The following is a 19165-nucleotide window of genomic DNA, read 5'->3' as shown; positions in this document are numbered from 1 at the left end:
GGAAGTATGAACCTATACTTCTATCATTCTTAATCTCCTAAAATGGTGGAAGAGGTGAGAGATTGAACTCCATTAACTTTAACACTTCTTATCAATCAAGAAGTTGTAGTCTCTACTTAAGTTAACTCCATGGAAACAGAGGAGAGGGAAGGCCTCCATGTCTAGGGAAATGGCCAAAGACATAGAGCCACAAAGTACCTGGCATGTTAGGGAGGCAGAAAGTCAAGCAATGTGACTACAGTAGAGGGTTTATGTTAGGATTAGTATAAAGTAAAGCCTGAAAGGTAGGTCAGTGGTGGACACTAAAGAGCCGTGAATACTGGGATAAAGAGTTTATATTTTATCCTACAGATAAGGGAGAGCGATTGCAAGGATTCCGGTCAGGTGAGCATAATAATGGTTTCAAAGGAATGATCTGGTGTTAACAGGTGTGGATTAAGCTGGAGTGAGGGTGGAAGAAGAAAAATGATAGAGGGGATGTTTTCTAAAATAGGTGTGAGTTAAGGATGGCTTGAGCAAGGGTGAGGTCAGTAAGATTCAGAGCGTTAACCAAAGCAGTTGGAAAAAAGAACTGGTGAAACTGGCTGATATGATACAGGTAGCTAATGAGAAGAAAGACTCAAAGACAATTCCAATTTAATGTTGGGAGAATTATATTCCCACTTAGTTCAACATGGAAAGCATTTAGAGAAAATAGAAAATGTGAGTTCAGTTTTAGAGAAGCATAAGTAGATATATAAGAAGAACAGTGCTGTGCAGTGGAATCTGGAGGGCTGGCTGAGACAGCAGGGATGTATCCATTTTAATTTTAAATAAAACTTCACTGAAAAAAAATAGATAAAATTAAGTTTCCACTTGAACTTTACATTTGAAAACTGAAAGGACCTAGTCATTCATATTACTATCATGTTTTAAATTTATACTCAAACATATGGGTTAGATTCTATATTTAATCATGTCTCTTGTGTGTGTATGCTTTGCTAGAATATTATGGGCAATGCCTTTCGATTTGGCAGAAATTAGCTTAATAAACTAAATGTCTTTTTTCAAAGGGTAATTTTTACCATGTAAGTGAATATTCCCATTAAATACCTCCAATAAAATGTGAGATATTCATTTTCCTGGCAAAGAGATCTCTGGATATACTATGTCTGCATAACATCAAAGTGGTTCAAGGTAGCAAAAAAAAAAACAAAAAACAAAAAACAACTCTGTATTATGGAACTTATTGGTTAAATTGTAATCAATGCAGTCATTTAATAATCTTTGGTAAGCAAAACCACAATATGATCTGTTTCCAAATCAAAATGCTCATTATTTTGCATGTTAAAGAGGTTCAAAAATATAAGTAGTGAAGTCACATAATTAATCTAGCCTCAGTTTGCTCATCTGTGAAGCAAGAAACTGAAATGGTAGTGAAGTTCCCTTTTAGTTAGTACATTTTATTGTAAGTAAACAACAAGTCTCAAGACAACAAACAAAAAAATCCTATTATGGAACATGTCAGGTATACTAAGAAATACACCAAAAAGAACAATTACCAAGAAGATCTTAAAATCATGGGACGTTGTGTCTGACATTGAGAGAAATTCACTTTATTCCAAGTCTCTTTACCCGAGAAGCTTTAAAGAATTTTGTGGTTACAGTAATCACAATCTTAAAAGGGAGAGAATAAAAGCAAATATTCTAAACCCAATTTCGGTTGACATAGCACATCAGGTCAAAGTGTGGTCCACAGATGAATAGTGTAGGCATCAACGGGGATCTTGTTAGAAACGCAGAATCTCGGACTCCATTCCAAACCTATGGAATCAGAATCCATGTTTTAACAAGATCCCCAGGTGATTCCTATGCACATTCAAGTGCGAGAAGCACTGATAGATGACCCTACTGGATCCACACCCAGAGAGCGAGGGGATTCATACCATCCATCTATGGAGATCCCACCCCTGTCTTACTTGTCAACAGTTAATCAAATTTTATGATGTCACTTGCCCTAATGGCAGGCACTTAGCAAAAGATATGTGACCCTGAAGAGATTCTCCATGAAGGAAATAGCCTGAATTAGACTTCATATAAGAGTAGCATAGACCATTTATGGGAACTTGCTCCACTCTAGCCAAGGAGACCCCAGATTTTTTAGTTTAAAATCTGAATGGAGGTCCTTCCTTATCTGCTGCTTCATTCACCAGGGCAAAAACAAAGTGAATCTAGAGAGCTGTACAGAAGATACACATGTTCTTATTCATTTTGCAAGAAGTGTTCCGTTCTTTCACAGTTTTGCTGTAGAAATTGCTTTAAGTCATACACAAATGACTATGTCTTGCCTAAGCTTCATTAAGTTTCGTTTTTTGTTTTTTTTTTTTAATATAGGCTTGCAGCAGTGTTTGGAAACTAGTAAACTGAACGGATTGAAAAGGGTACTTTTTTTTAATTTGCTCTGTGGAAGAAAAGAGTGAGGCAAAAGATAAGCAAATAAATATACATTTCTTATGCATCTACTACATGCTAACTACTACACTAGACATTTTATATGAAGAACCAGGGTCTCTAAAATGTTAAACTTGAGATCTGCTCCCTAATCATGTCAATTTGGTGATATTGTCATCCGTCACAACTTTAAAAACACAGATTTTGAAGTAACTTATTAAAACTTATATATCTAAAAGTTTGCTTTATTATAAATGATTAATACTTCCAGGCCTTTCTCATCTCTCCAGTTATACACTTTTTAAAAAAGATTTTATTTACTTGACACAGAGAGAGAGATCACAACTAGGCAGAGAGGCTGGCATAGAGAGCGGGGGGAAGCAGGCTCCCTGCTGAGTAGAGAGGCCGATGGGGGGCTGGATCCCAGGACCCTGAGATATGATCTGAGCTGAAGGCAGAGGCTTAACCCACTGAGCCACCCAGGCATCCCTTCAGTTATACATTAATAAGAAAATACTCTGTAATAGTAGAAATAAGATGATCTTGTTATTTCAATAACCAGAGTGCCTATCTTAGATCTTAAACACACATCAAGACCTTATCTGATGATACTGTTTAACCGATTGTGCTCCCTGAGAAGTCTCTTGGGACTATAATTGAAAGAATTTTGTATCTGGTTTCGGTTCTCATGTTACTGTACATACAGGGACTGTCTGTATTAAGAAAAACTTAGCTGGAGGTATCATGAGGTAAGAAAAAGCAGGTGGGTATTAGAGGCACTCAATACCTGTATAGAGGCATAACACAAGAGACTACCGTTATTGTACAGCTTAGCCTGAAAGAATGCTTCAGGAGGCGCTACACAGAGTAGACAAAATTCTCATAGAAAATCAGCAGACTTTCTGACTCAAAGAAACAGACAACCAACTTCAAGGAAGCCATGCCTTCTGGAAAATGAGCGAATAAGCCCCAGAAAGGAGGGAGGCAGAGAAAAAGACCCCCAAATGTGCAGTCAACTATGTAGCAGAACCCTAAACCACACCCGTGTGAGGCAGACCACAGAAGTCAGCTAAGCATGGATGATATGAGCCGACATTTGCGCTGCTGCAAAGAGAGACGAAGTTTGCCGTTTGGGTCCCAAGTTTATTGCCAACTCAAACAAATAAATCCTTTGGAAGGATTTAAAAGAAAATATGTTCTTCACCAACACATTCACAGTGTCCAGATATACTCTAGAATTCTTTCAGACTCAGAGGACAAAGAATATAATGACTCATTCTCAAGAGAAAAGACATAGACACCAGCCCCAAAATGACCCAGGCACTGGGATTAGCAGACAACAATTGTGATGCAGCTATTCCAATCATGCTCAATGACGTAAGGAAAATATTCTCACAGTGAACAAAAGGTAGGTTTTTTCAGTAAAGTAATAAGAAACAAAAAGAACTGGAGTTAAATCCTCAAACTTAAAGAAATACAATATGTGAAATAAAAATGCCGAGAATAGCTTTAACAGCAGAATGGAGATGACAGAGGAATGAGAAAGTGAACTGAAATGTATATGAATATAAATGATCCAATCTGAGGAAAAGGTTGCAAAAGTGACAAAGTCTCGGGGTCCTGTGGGACAATATCAAAAGGTGTAATGTTGCATGTAATTAAAGTTAAGAAGAAGAAGAGTACCAGAATGGGGAAGAAATAATATGAATACATTATGGTTGACTATTCCCCAAATTTCATATCATATATATATACATATGTATGTATGTATGTATGTATATATATATATATATATATATATATGTATGTATATATATGTTTACAGTCTCCAAATTCTCAGAAAACCAAAAACAGGAAAGACATGAAAAAAAAACACTCATCAGTGTATCCTAGGCAAACTGCTGAAAATCAAAGATTCAGAGAAAATCCTGAAGGCAACCAGAAACTCAGAGATAGCAAGTATGTGTTGTCATTTTAAGCCACTAAATGGGGTAATTTGCCATGCAACAATAGATAATTAACACCACTATTATAGCTGGAGGTATCAGTACCCGCTCTCTTAAGAATTAACAGAATGAGGTGCCTGGGTGGCTCAGTCGGTTAAGCATCTGCCTTTGGCTCAAGTCATGATCCCAGGGTCCTGGGCCTAAGCCCCACATCAGGCTCCCTGCTCAGTGGAGAGCCTGCTTTTCCCTCTCCCTCTGCCTGCCGCTCTGCCTACTTGTGCTCTCTTATCTCTCTGTCAAATAAATGAATAAAATCTAAAAAAAAAAAAAAAATTTTTTTTTTTGACTGAACAGATCGATAGAAAATCAGGATAGAGACGACTCAAAATATTATCAACACATTTGCCTTACATGTAATTTAAAGACCACATTGGTCAATAACAGAAGAAAATGAATTATTTTCAAGGGAACACAGATTATTTATTAGGGTAAATCATATTCTGTACCATAAAATAAATCTCAATAAATTTAATAGGATCGAAATAATTCCAAGTATGTTTTCTGCCCACAATGGGATTAAATGAGAAACCGACAATAGTACAGTATCTAGAAACACCCATTACAGACACTGAAATCATACTTCTAAATAAAATGGGTCAAAAAAGACAACACTGGGAATATTAAGGAAAAAAATTAACTGACTATAAATGAAAAGCTGGACATCAAACTACATGAGATGCTGCTAAAGCAGGGGCTCAAAGAGAATATTATCACATTAAAATCTAATATAAGGAAAGAAGAAGGGTCTCAAATCAATAATCTCAATTTCCATCTCAAGAAACTAGAAGAAGAGTAAACTAAACCTGGAATAAGCACAAAGAAGGAATAAAGAGTGAAATCAATAAAAAAAAAAAGAAAACAAAATAACCCCAAAAGGGACAGTGAATAAAAGCAAAAGCCGATTTTTTGAATGAGTAAATAAAGTGGATAACCTCTATAAGACGTACCAAGTATTCACCAGAGAGAAATGAAAATATAGATCCCCAATCAGGCATATTTACTCAAAAGATAAAAACAAACACTCCTGAAAATGCTCATGCAAAACTATTCATGGTAGCTTTATTCATAAATGTCAAACACTGTAAACAACCCGGATGTCAATTAGCAGGGGAATGGATAAGCAAATTGTGATATATTTACACAATGGACTAGAACCCACTCTTAATACACACAAATGACACTGGTTCTAATGAATCTCACGGACATGATGCTGAGCTAAAAGAGAAACACAAAAACGTATATACTCTGTGATTCATTCATATCAAGTTCTAGAACAGACAAATTGAAAATACAGTGATAGATATCAAAAGAATGATTGTGTCTGGGTGGAAGAGGCAGGAGAGTATCTACTAGAGAGGAGCAAGAGGACTATCTTTGGTGCCGTGTCTGGATCCTCACGGGTGGGTTACAGGGTGTATGCATCTATCTACATCATCAGAGAGAGAGAGACTAATGATCAAGCAAGGGACTGAAAGAGAATATGAAAAGATAAAACAAAAAGAAAAAAAGAAAGATAGAAAAGGAAGGAAGGAAGGAAGGAAGCAAGGAAGAAAAAAAGCCGGTCAGGATCTTGGGGGAAGAAATTAATCAGGACCACACAGAGAAGCATAGAAGGCTTGCAAAGGCAAGACTGATTTGGAAAACACCAGAAGCAAACACTGAGGTGAGAAGGAGAGCAGTCTCTTGAGAATGGACAAGGAGCCTCCAGGGATAGACAGTTTTTAAGTTACTCACTCTGTGTATGAACGCTTGATCTTGTAATTGTGTGTGTATGTATGTGTGTGTGTAATGTCTATTTTAATAATAGTCAACTGACTTTATGTACATGTGCAATGACCACCAAGTTAAGATTTGTAAAGCCCCTAGACACAGAAAGTATCATGGTATTCAGCTTTATCTTACCTCTGTCATGTAATTCCAAATTAAAGTCACATAATCATGAACTGAAATATATATGATATCTAGAATGTGCTTCAAAATAATCTGGGTGGAGAGATGAATGCCTATGTGGAACAGTTTGGTTATGGGTTAATAGTTACTACAGCTGGGTAATGGGTACGATTATGTATGTTAGAAAGACAGTTATAGAACCCTGTAGTAACCATAAAATAAGAGTGCTAAAGCCAGCAAAGTTTTAATTTATTTTTCATGATTACTACTTTGAAGCTTGAAAATAAATGCCCAACTCTTTTAGTGCCCCTGTTGCTGATGTTAAAAGCCCACACATAGTTTGCCCACTGGGGAGCCTGTGCTGGCTAGACTGAGGATTGCTGCCCCTAACTGTCTTGTCTCAGGATGGCTTCCCAGGTTAAGGGAGCTTCAGGGGCAGCACAAATAAAAGCTAAGAGAAGAAGCTAGTCCTTTGTCACTGCCTGGTAAGAAGCATCCTGGTTGACCTGAGAAAGGACCAGCAGTGACTTCAACATCAGTCGAGGGGATATAGCATTGGGTAGCAGCTATTGTATTTAGTTTACTGGTCAGGATCTGAATAAAATTATAATTGAGGTGGTTTTTTTTTTTTAAACTTTAGAAATAAAAACTGAGGTAATAAATTTGAATTTCCTAAAAACTATTGATTATAGGTTGTAGCCCTTTGATCTAATCTATCGTTAAATGTGTTTAATATATACTAGGCTATTAATATTTCTAGCTATTAAAATACTTGTTTTCTTTGAACAGATATAAGCCATTCTGCAGCATGATGAACATTAATTTTTTTTTAAGATTTTATTTATTTGGTAGAGACACACAGCAAGAGAGGGAACACAAGCAGAGGGAATGGGAGAGAGAGAAGCAGGCTTCTCACCTAGTAGGGAGCCCAATGCAGGGCTCGATCCCAGGACGCTGGGATCATGACCTGAGCCAAAGGTAGATGCTTAACGGCTAAGCCACCCAGGTGCCCCAAACATTCATTTTTAAGAAATGAATTCACTTTAATTTTTAAGTTATCAAAAATTTACAAGACTGAAAAAAATACCAAAGAAAGAAAATCTTCTATATTTAAATATCTCCATATTCATTTCTTGTAGTTGCTTAGAGTAAGAAATAAAATTATATGACCTTGAATAAATAATACTACAGTAATCCTACTTGGTTAAGGTAGAAACGTAACATACCATATAGGTAGAGATTACTCTTTGCAACTAAGCAACAAACTGATTTTGATTTGTTATTTATTTATTTATAAATATAGGAGAAAGACTTCTATTATCAAACTGAATAATTATTATAAAAAATTAATGCTGTACTGGGAACATATATTTAAAGATTTGGAAATGCACAAAGATTAATAATAAATAGAAAGAGAAGACATTACTCTTTCATATTTGGAACAACAACTCGTCAAAACAGTAACCTATTTTCAGTTAATCAACAAAGCAATCAGCCAGTACTTTCTGAATAAGTATAAGAAGCTGCAACGTGTACAAGAGATGCACATGATAAGGAGTTCACAATCCTGATGAAGGAGTGGGCAATCCTAATGTGTAATATACCAGAAATGACTAGTAAAAACACAACATATTATGTGAATAGGCTTCAGGATAGTTTCCAAGATGAAGTCTTTTATACAATGTCAGGAAGGATGGGTAACGCTGAGCAGGGGAATGCACCTTGATGACAGTAACAAAAGGACAAAGAGCCCGGGGAAGAGAACACTTCACTTATGCACTACGTACAATCCTGAATATATTCACTTTTATAAAATAAGTTGTTACTATTTTCTTTGAAACCAAAAACAGAAGATCTTAAAATATCCACTTTTTCCTATAATGTAAACTACAAAGTATGGGTTTTTTTCAAGATTTTTATTTATTTGAGAGCAAGTGAGTGTGAGAGAGAGTGATTGAGAGAGAGAAGGAGCAGGGGGAGGGGCAGAAAGAGAGTGAGAGGCAGATGCCCTGCTGAGCAAGGAGTGTGACACAGGGGGCTCCATCCTGGAATTCCAGGATCATGACCTGAGCCAAAGGCAGATGCCTAACTGACCAAATGAGCTGCCCAGGCGCCCCCAAAATAGGTTTTAAATGCTGTCTCTTCTAAATATTTATGACACAGATATGACAAATCGAGTTAAATTGAAGAAATATTGTAACAAAGAGAAATATACTGTACTGGTATTGATTAAGATTTAAATGAGTGTCTTTTTTTTTTTTTTTAAAGATGCTATTTATTTATTTGACAGACAGAGATCACAAGTAGGCAGAGAAGCTGGCAGAGAGAGAGGAGGAAGCAGGCTCTCTGCCTGATGTGGGGCTCGATACCAGGACCCTGAGACCATGACCTGAGCCGAAGGCAGAGGCTTTAACCCACTGAGCCACCCAGGCGCCCCTAAATGAGTGTCTTTACATGTATATAATTCTGTCATTCCCAATTTTTTTTTTTTTGGTTTGTTTTAAACACACAAAGAAAAAGTTGTATCAATCCCAATAGCAGAAGCAAGCCACACAGAGGAGCCACTACAGCTTATTCATATAAAATGTACCAAAAAATGCTCTGTCAGAGGTGTTTACAAGTCTACAAGAATTATTTCTACATGCAGCATAATGCCAGAAAGAAACTAGAATTTTCCTCACCATCATCCTCGTCTTATTTTCCAGGTACCTCCTATATGAAATAAACATGCTTGGATTCTCTCGAGAAGGGGAGAAAAGGATGTTTTTATCATGGCCCTTGCCCTTGAGAATCTTAGAATGCTTTATGAGATACGTGCAAATAAAAAACCAGACCATTTCCAAATCAGGAAATTTTCATGTATGTCCACTGGACAGCAGAGACATTGCTGAAGATAGATCAGGAACTGGGTACAAAATAAGACGCCTGGTTACGATAAAACATGTAAAATGCCCTCCATGCCTGTTCCTTTCAGTCTAGCTGATTGACATAAAAAAGAGGAAAGTAAGGCCAATATGTAAATGAAAAAAGCATCGAAACCATGGAGGATGTTCAGACTGATCCGGTGATGCAGTTCAGGGACAAGGAGAAAGAACAGGAGAATCCGCCGTGGTATTTGTGACACAAATAAAAGATAAGATAATTAACAAAGAAAATTTCCATATTGTAGTATATGTGATCACCTCCTGGAATGCACTTTGAACGATCTCAAAACATACACCCTAAAAAGTAAAATACCCTTATTTCCAATAATAAATCTTAATTATGGATCCACCCAAATATTTGTTATACATTTTTAAGGATTAGAGTTGGGTTCGTTTACTTTCATCCCCCAACCCCCCCCTCTTTTTTTTCATGTAGTTTTTCATAGAAGACAAGGCTTTGCAGCAGCTAAAAAAACTGTATGGTATTTACTGTAGGGATTAACTTTTATTTTTTTTATTTTATTTTTTTTTTTAAAGATTTTATTTATTTATTTGAGAGTAGGCAGAGAGGCAGGCAGAGAGAGAGAGAGGAGGAAGCAGGCTCCTGCTGAGCAGAGAGCCTGATGCGGGACTCGATCCCAGGACCCCGAGATCATGACCTGAGCTGAAGGCAGCGGCTTAACCCACTGAGCCACCCAGGCTCCCTGTAGGGATTAACTTTTAAATTAAAACGTGTGCTTGTTAACATGGTTCCTGATGGTCTATAGGAGATTTGGGCTGTGTTTAAATGATATATGTAAAGAGTCGTTTTAGTGGGAAATAATTAAGTTAGGCAAACTGATTTCCCATAAAATTGTTTTGACTAAGCTTTTCACTCTCTAACAGGTTTTTTGGGTTTTATTAAAAACATGGTTTATTTAGAAATCACCCAGGAAAAATGTAACATTTCCCTAAGATAATGTGGATAGCTATTCATACAAGTCATCTTCAGTAAATGGCAGTTTTTGGTCCTTAATTATTTGGATTGATCACCCACATTGACAAAATTTATTTGCTATTGATGTTCTGATGTATTCAATATTATTCTTGGTGACATGTATCAAGATATTTTGTATTCTTGGGCAAAACAAAAAGATTCAGCTTCAAAGGGTAAAAACAATTGTAGCAGCAAAGTGAGTAGACCAGAAGCACCTTCTGAAAGCTATGCTCGCCAGCTGGCTTTTTTCCACTATCTCCATTGGGACAGTACACTTAAGTTCCATCTAAAACATCTGTGTTTTGTTTATGGTCCACTGAGAAAAGAAACTCCCCCAAGAGTAAAGGGCACACTGGGGTGGTGCCGTTGAGAGACATGAACCTCCATAATACGTGTTTAATGAATTGCCATTACAAAGTGGAATCACAGCTGTTTCAAATGGCAACAGATTTGTTCATTCTAAAGGGAAGATAAAAAATACATTTGACCACTTACACCTGTTCTTTAGGCTGTGGTCTTCCCTTCAGTTTGAGGAGCACATGGAGACTGCAAACAGCATTTCCCCTGAGGACATTAGATCAAGAGAGGACACCCTGTGGCTGAGCACTACCGTGGGCACTGCTCCTGGGCAGAAGGCTTTAGTATAGCCAAGGGAGGTAAGGGGGGAGGGAGCAGAGGCGGGATGAAATGAAGAAGACCTCTGCTTTCCCAGATTTGCAATCACTCCCTGACAGCTGACAGGACCGTGCCTCAATGCAGGATTTCTTCTCAGGCAGATGGATACTAACTTTAACTATATAAATATGCATCTTGAAGTGACGCATAAGGAGACTGAATGAACATCCTTGGAGTGTATTAATATACATACTTCCACCCCCTCAATTTTCATGAATGCTTAGGACACAATATACGTGTTTCAGTGGAGGTCAGAGGATGATGTTCTGTTGGAGGCTGGTGAGCTGCATAATGGGAGGATCTTGCAAAGTCAGAGAACAGCAAAGGCTTCTGACTATCTTTGTGAATCAGAGAGAAGGCAGAGCTTCGATAGGAAGAGGGAGGACATTGAATAAAAGGATGGACAGGAACGCAATTTGCCTACTTCATAATTCTGCCCAGGGTCCACCTTTGCCTCAAAATTTGGTAGCTCTCACACCAAAAAAACAAAAAACAATAAACAGAAAAACCCCTAACCATCAATAGTCGTTGCTCACTTGATCCATCTTCTTGATCTGTATTATACTGCTAATGTACTTTCCATCTTTGAAAGCTAATCAGTTTCTTAGAGGGAGCATCATTTACGGATATTCTGTGTTCTTCAAACCCCCAACTCATCCTATCATCTACATCCGTATCAGCCCACACCCAGGGGTATAAGAGTTCCTAATTGGTAAAACCGCAGTGTCTTTGTTTCAATTATTTTGAACCCATCTTCTTTTATACTCTTGTCATTCAAGCCCTTTAAAAACTCCAAAACTATTAATTCATCATGCCCCCAAACTATTACCAGCTAATGATTCTGATTTGACCTATAACACAAGCACACGCTATATATTACTATGTCTATAACACACATACACACACACAATTTTACCAAAACATTGCAAACTCTGTGATTTTACCTATAGCCATTCTCATTTTAACTACAATCTATTTAAAAAATCAAGACATCTTAAGGGCAAAATAGTAAATACCAGATATCTGTTTCCCTTGGTCAAGAGCCTAAATTAGCATGAAGCACAAATCCATGCGCACAGCCATATTAAAAGTATTGTTCCCTAAATGAGGGTTCTCTGGCACAAACTGCTAGTGATTTTGGAGCCACTGAAGTTGTAATGCATTTCTGAAACACATGTTATAATCATCAAACCTAAATATATCTCTAATTAAAACAAATCCTTCCATGAGTATGAAGATCAAAAGGAAAGTGCTCTTGATATATTCCTGTTCAATTTAAGCCTCCACCTCTTGGGCAGAAATCTCCCAGAGATACTGCAAATCCATTAGAGTCTGTTACATGCTAAAGCTTCTAATTTAACTCCAAGCACCTGTGTAAAATCCTGGATTATACATCACTGCTGCGATCTATGCCCAGGAACCGTCTGGTGGGATTGTTTATGGGAAGGGTTGGAGGGGGGTACACTGAGCAACATCTTGAGAGTTGACTGATCAGAAAATATAAATGATATTGGGGCACCCCGGTGGCTCAGTTGGTTAAGCAACTGCCTTTGGCTCAGGTCATGATCCCGGAGTCCCAGGATCGAGTCCCACATTGGGCTCCAGCTCTATGGGGAGTCTGCTAGTCCCTCTGACTTTCTCCCCGGAGTCCCAGGGTCGAGTCCCGCATTGGGCTCCAGCTCTATGGGGAGTCTGCTAGTCCCTCTGACTTTCTCCCCTCTCATGCTCTCTCTCTCTGTCTCTCTCTCAAATAAATAAATAAAATATTTAATGAAAAAAAAATATATAAATGATACTTCCAAAACAATGAGTGAAAATTTCCAGCACGCCTCCATTCTATTGGCAGAAGATGAGGGGAAGTCCTTACATCCCTTTAAAATAAAGCCTACAAAAGTGCCTCCCTCGAATTATTGTTTTGGTCAATAAAGACTGTATGAAAAGCTTTTTGAAAAATCTGAAGGACTTTAAAAATAGGAGGTATTGTTACTACTATTATTGTGCTTTAAATATTGTAAGTATAGTTAATTGCCCACTTTAATATACCTGTGCCTTTGGTTTTCCATTTAGCTCACTGAACTGCAGTGTTAATTTCTTCCTAAAGATGTTATATATACTATGCTATTTGATCCCATTGTCATTTTTCTTATCACATTATATTGATTAGTCTGTTTATTTCTTCTAGTGGATCTTATCCTTGAATCCACTTTTTTAAATAATCTACTTTAAAAATCCACTCAATTTTTAAAATTGAGAACACTCAGGGCAGCCTCTAGAGGACTGACACCTGGTGTCTCTGCCAGTGAATTCCTATAAGCTTATCAAAAGATAACATCTGACAACAATAAGAAAGTCTATCAGTTCCCAAATTTGATAACCATGCAGCAAAATTTGGAAAATGTTGGCATTCCTTTGAAAGCTGATCCTCTTTTTCTTTTTTCCCCCTCCTCTTCTCTCCTTCTTGTAATGTCTTAATTTTCTTTCTTCTCTCCTCCCCACCCACCTCCACTGCTTAGTCTTCTGCCTCTCCTGGTCCCATCCTCTCTCCCCGCCTCTCTCTCTTTCTCTCTCTCTCACATCATTTCTCTTGGGAGTATTAGAAGACTGGTTAGCTGCTGCATTTTCTTATATAGACCTGAACAAAAGCTACCCAAGAGTGTCCTCTGTGAGAACTCTTACAATATCAAAAAAAAAAAAAAAAAAAAAAATCCCCGTTTAGTGTTTATGTAGGGTGCGCATGTAGGAGAAGGGCAAAGTTATCGTATCACCTTGGCCATTTAGATACCGCAGGCGTCAAAGGCTGACTGAAATGCGGGCACAGAGACAGACGAAATCATTTAAATGTGGAGCAGAAATTAAGTAGGCAAAAGGAAAAGGCCTGTCTCTTGTACTTTCTTTGTGATAATTCACAAAATAACATCAAAAATAATAAAGCGTTGCATCTGTAAATAATTCAGTATATATATCTTGTCTAAACAACTAGATGTAAATTAATGGGTGGCAGCTTCCATATCTCAAATTTCTCTATAGCCTTGCAAACAGCACAACTCTTCACATACATCAAGCACTTAAAAAGAGTTTGAGTGAAGTATAACAAATCACTATGAAACTGGTGACTTACCCCTCAAAAATTGCCTACAGTTGCTTCATACTATCTAAGGGTTTTAAACCATGCAAATGAATAGGATCTCACACAGATAAACACACATATAACCAAATACACATAACCCCCATCATTCAAATACACAAGATAAATACAAATAATGAGAAGAAAATTATATAAAAACATATCCACGTAGAAAAATCAATTAATTAATTTGCTAGATAGTTGGTAACTTAAAAATAATCAAGGATAGCTTGATTATGTTCAGTAATCTAAGTTTCCAAGAATTGGTAAGAGTGAATAAGGAACCAGTTAGTAGCTGTGCAATTAATATTTATAGTGAGATACTGACTTACGTGTACTTGGGTAAGTCATGTTATCTGACTTAGGCTTCATGCTTTTGTATCTGAGGTGACAATACTATTTCCCTTCTCATCCACCTCCTCTGTAAAGATGCTCTGCAAATAAATGAGGTAATGTTTGGGAAATGTTTGCAGCTTGAGAAGGAAACCCACTGCATACCTCTCAGGTGTTATTACTATTCCATAGTCAAGCCTGGCATATTATTTTTATTTTAAATTGAAACTGTACTGTCTGAGTTCTTGGGTTCTGACCAAAATCTGGGTCAACATAAGAAGATGATTATCTTTAATTTTAATTCTGAGGCTCTGTTCGGATCCCTTGCACGTGTGAGGGAAAACTGTAGCAATAAACAAAGCACATAAATCAAGCTTTGAAAGAGAAAAATCTCTATCCAAGGAGGATTTTTTTTTTTTCAATGAAGAGCACGAACACTGTATTTCCCCGGAGGAATATTTCGGTCTAGGAAGGAGGATAGTGCATGCCGTGTGTGTATGCGTGTGTGTGCATGTGTGTGTATGTGTGTGTGCTGTGCGTGCGCGCCCGCGGAGAGAGGGGCGGGGGAGGCGGATGAGGAGGATGAGATCATAGTTTCAGGATCCTCAGGAAACCCTGGTACTGGCAGCAGCCAGCCTCTGCTGTGCCCACATGACCCACAACTCTGGCAGCGGACCCGGCACTTCCAACATTATTAAATAATAAGAAAGCGGCTCCTACTCCATGCCCAAACCTCCCTACAGACCAATGGACACCTTCTAAGAGTTTGGCGAGTCGGTGACTGAGGCGCCCGTCCATTCCAAGGTGTGTGCAAGGCGTTTTCCTCCTTGACAGCTCCGGGATGGGGGAGGGCGCGGGAGTGGAAGGGGTCCGGGCGCCGGGCGGGGAGTGGGCGCGGGCCGGGCCGCCGCGCGGTGCCCCCCGGGCCGCTGGGTGCCGCGGAGCGAGCAGCGAGGCGGGAGATGCACATGACGCGCCGCCCCAGCTGCGCAGGGACCGCAGCCGCCCACCGCGCCGGGGCGCGGGCATAGGCGGCTCCGCTGCCGGAGCAAGGGCAGGCGCCGCGCACCGGCAAAGTCAAGAGTGGAAGCGGGCGGCAAGCGCCGGCTGGGGAAGGGAATCGCCCCAACGCCCACTCGCGGGGTTCCCACCTGTGCGCGGGCGCCGGCCGCCGCCAGCGCCAAGCATGTGCCGGGCGCCGCAGCCAGGACTGCGGCGCGGCGCCTCCCCCGGCGGCGGGCGGCGCCTCGGGCCCGCGGGGCGGCGGTAGCGGCTGCTGCAGGATGGCCGGCCCGGGGGCGCGGGGCCGCGCAGGTAAATCTCGGCCTCCCGCGGCGGCCCGGCCGTGCCGCAGCCCCCGCTGTCGCCGCCGCGCCGCTCCCGGGCTCGGCGATGGCAGCCGGCTCCGTGGCGGCGCGGGTCGAGTTGTTTTTGTTGTCAGTGCTGCGCTCCCGGGCGTCCCCGCGGGCTGAGCCGTTGGGAGGTGGCGTGGCCACCTCCATTAGGGATGGCGCTCACGTGGGGGAGCAGGCTAGGGGGTACTGACCGGCAAGACGGCGACGGGTCCCTTCCAGCCCGCGGCGTCTGCGCGCGTTGGAATGCACTGCGGTGCCAGGGCGGGTGCTGAGGGGAGTGGGCGCGCGGCGCCGGGGGCGGCGGGCGGCGGACGTGGGCGCGCGGGGGGCGGGGTGGGGCGGGGTGGGGCGGGGGGCGGTGAGGGGCCGCAGCCTTTATAGCCTGTTGCCCATTTCGGAGTTCTCCGCTGGACAGGGGGCGGACGGGAGGTTCGTTGTGGTGCCCGGAGTGGGAGGTAGAGTGGCGTCTGTCAAAAGACCAGAGCCAAGCAGAGAGGAGGGATGGCCGGACGGCGGTGCTGGGCTCGGTGGGACCTTTCCCGGGACTCGGTAGGTGGTAAAACTTTCCTCGTTGGCAGGCTTGGGGTACGACTTTGAGAAGACAAGTGTGGAACTTGGGGGAGAAATGCCGGAGGTACACTTGCAGAGAAGCTGGCCGCCCTTAGGGTCATTCTTGCTCTAAAAAATGGTCTTTGGAGTTAATATGGACGTTCAAGTTTTCCTGTTTTCTGTTGGGATCACTGGGTATTAATGTGTTTGTGTTTCCTTTTCCACATAACAGTAACCCATATTGTTGAAGTATGAATAGTTACGTTTCATTTACCAAAAATATACTTATTTTGTTTATTCCAAAGGTAGAAACTTTAGAAGAAAACAGCTCTCACTGTGTACCAGGCACGGTGTTGTGTGCCTTCACTCACTCACTTCCTACTGCAACCTAAGGGGTAGTTCTTATTGTCCACCTTTTACAGGTGAGGAAATCCAGACCCAGAGAGCTGAAATAACTTAACTCGAAGTCGTACAATTATTAAATGTTAGAGTCCAGTTGGGCTCTCGGTTTGCGTTTTAGCAACTCATGTATTTATTTATCTATATGACACCCCACTGTGCCTACAGTCTTCTATATTTCATATGTTGACCACATTTCTCTACCGACGTGAACGTCTTAACTATGTGCTAAGGGCTGGACATTAAGGTTTTCTAATATTTAATACCCTTTGAGTACTTTTGTTAGAATTAACCAAGTTTCCTACAAACTGAAAAACTGAAGTATTATTTATCAGCGAAGTTAAGATTTTCAGCAGTTAAAATTACCAGCCAAGTAAATTACCACAAAGCAGGTGGCTAACTTGATCTACAGTTTGCTCTTAATTTTAAACTTCCTAAGGTATTAGGCTGGTCTTTCCTCAAAACATGGCCATCATTTTCCTCAGAACACTAGAATCTTTGAGCAAGTTTAATCATCCTTAATCCAGTCGTTGTGACTAGAGGTTAAGCAGTTTTAAAAGAATTTTGCAATTCTCTTTAAACTGTCAGTCGTTAAAAGCAGATTATATTTTGAGGGTGTTTGTGTGTCTGTGCCTTTTAGCCATTTGTAGATGCTTTGTTCAAAGTTGTATAGCAATGAAGACTGAAATCAAAATTTCTCATTAGTGCTAAGTTGAAATACTTTTAAAATCTCTGCTTGCTTTAAATGAACCACAATGCAAAGAAAGGTCTCAGTGGGGTGAACTCCCAACTTCAGAAATTTAGAGAATTACTCTTCATTTGAGCTTATCATAGAACTCTCAGAATATTCATTTAATTGGATGGATGGATGTCTCTCTTAGGTCTTCATCTGTTATTTCTTCAAGTAAATTTAATTGCTCCTTCACATAACCAGTTTCACATTATTTTGACATTCATAGATTTCCTTAATTCTTGTCTCTCAGTTTAATTAAATTCTGTATACATATTTCAAACCCACAATTATTCAACACTATCAGTGAGAAGACTAGAATCCAACTGAATTACATGGACACATGGTCTTTGGCTATGACAAAAAAAAGTATCCCATTCTTCAGTGGTTAACCTCTTCTGTACCCCCAAATTATGGCTTCAACTTTATTTTGGGATTCCAGAGAAGTGCTGTGGTCAAAATAGTTACATGTCATCAGACACAGTGTTTTTGTTTCTGAAATTGAATTTGAATTTTCCAAGTCTATTTATAGGAAATGTTGATTGTTTATTGAAAGGCATATGTTTTATAATACATGGATATGTCCTTTCTATAATACATAGATATGTCAGAACTATTCCAGTTTTCAGCTACTGTTGCTTATTTGAGAGAAAGCATTCCCTTGCTACTTTTACTCACCTGGTAGATATGACATGACTTTTTCCTTTCAAGACCCACATCTCTAGTTTTGGGATAATTGTAATGTCTCTGCTTCTTGAGAGCCCTCTCCGTTTCAGGTGCTGGATGGGGAACTAGGGATCAGTAATGAGCAGAAAGATGAGTGATCCCTGCCAACACGGGGGGTCAGGCTTTAATAAAACAATTATGCAAGTAAATGTTTATTTGCAAATTGAGATAAGTTCTCTGAAAGAAAGAATTCTATAAAAATGCATAATAAAGGATTCTGTACTAGGTACAGAGGTCAGAACGCTAAGCCCAAGCAGTCACATATTTGTGGAGGAATGACATCTGAGAAGGTGTTTACTAAGTCAATTGTCTTCTTAAATGCATTCATACGTCTTTTCTGAATTATTTTCTGAGTCAGAGACCTTGGTCTCACTCTGGTTATCGCTACATGTCTCTATTCATCAGGAGCCATACTGTGTACCTTCATTATTCCCCTAGGGACACGGGGAAATTTACAAAACTATCAATACCTCTTAAAAAATATAGAGCATATACTACCCTTATCTAGTTATTAACTTACTTGCAGAAAGTTATTTAAGTTTAGTGAAATAGAATCTTTGTCTTTCTTTGCCTTAACAACTTCTTTTGAATTTTAAAAAAGTAGTTGTGTGTGTGTGTTGTTAAAGTGGCAGTATGTCTCAAAATAGAAATGCAATTGATTTATCATGCAGTCCCTCAGATTCTCTAAAGTGTCCAAGGGAAGAGAAGAGGCTCCAGAGTAAGGGAGGTGATATTAAGTGATGGATATGCTGGGAACATATGTATTAACAATTTAAAGCAAGCACAGTAACTAAATTTATTGAATAGTTACTGTGTGCTGGGTATTCTGTGGGCTATAGATAAATTAACTTATGTATTCTTCATGATAGCCTAGAGGTCTGCATGCATTACCCATGTCCCCATTCTATAGGACAGGAACTGAAGCATGAAGAGAGCAATAATCATAACTGCTGTCACATAGGTAGAGATAAACCCTAAATTCAAGTATTCTGATATTGTAGTCCACACTGTTAACTGTGGATGTGTGTAGTACCTAGTTCATAATTTT

General features: G+C 39.8%; 1 protein-coding gene across 2 annotated transcripts in view; it reads left to right on the top strand.

Moving 5' to 3' along the window:
- The first annotated feature begins 14943 nt into the window (after positions 1 to 14943).
- Positions 14944 to 19165, top strand: part of DTNA (dystrobrevin alpha) — a 354355-nt gene continuing 350133 nt past the window's right edge. The window contains exon 1 of one of the 2 annotated variants that reach the window (XM_059139254.1): positions 14944 to 15162. The gene's annotated coding sequence lies outside the window, so the exon portion shown is untranslated. Of the gene's footprint in view, positions 15163 to 15394; positions 15673 to 19165 lie in introns of those variants that run through there. The other variant, XM_059139255.1, reaches the window with a different exon arrangement.

Source organism: Mustela lutreola, chromosome 11 (assembly GCF_030435805.1).
Source record: "Mustela lutreola isolate mMusLut2 chromosome 11, mMusLut2.pri, whole genome shotgun sequence".
Lineage (NCBI taxonomy): Eukaryota > Metazoa > Chordata > Mammalia > Carnivora > Mustelidae > Mustela > Mustela lutreola.
This window is presented reverse-complemented; position numbering and strand designations above follow the sequence as displayed.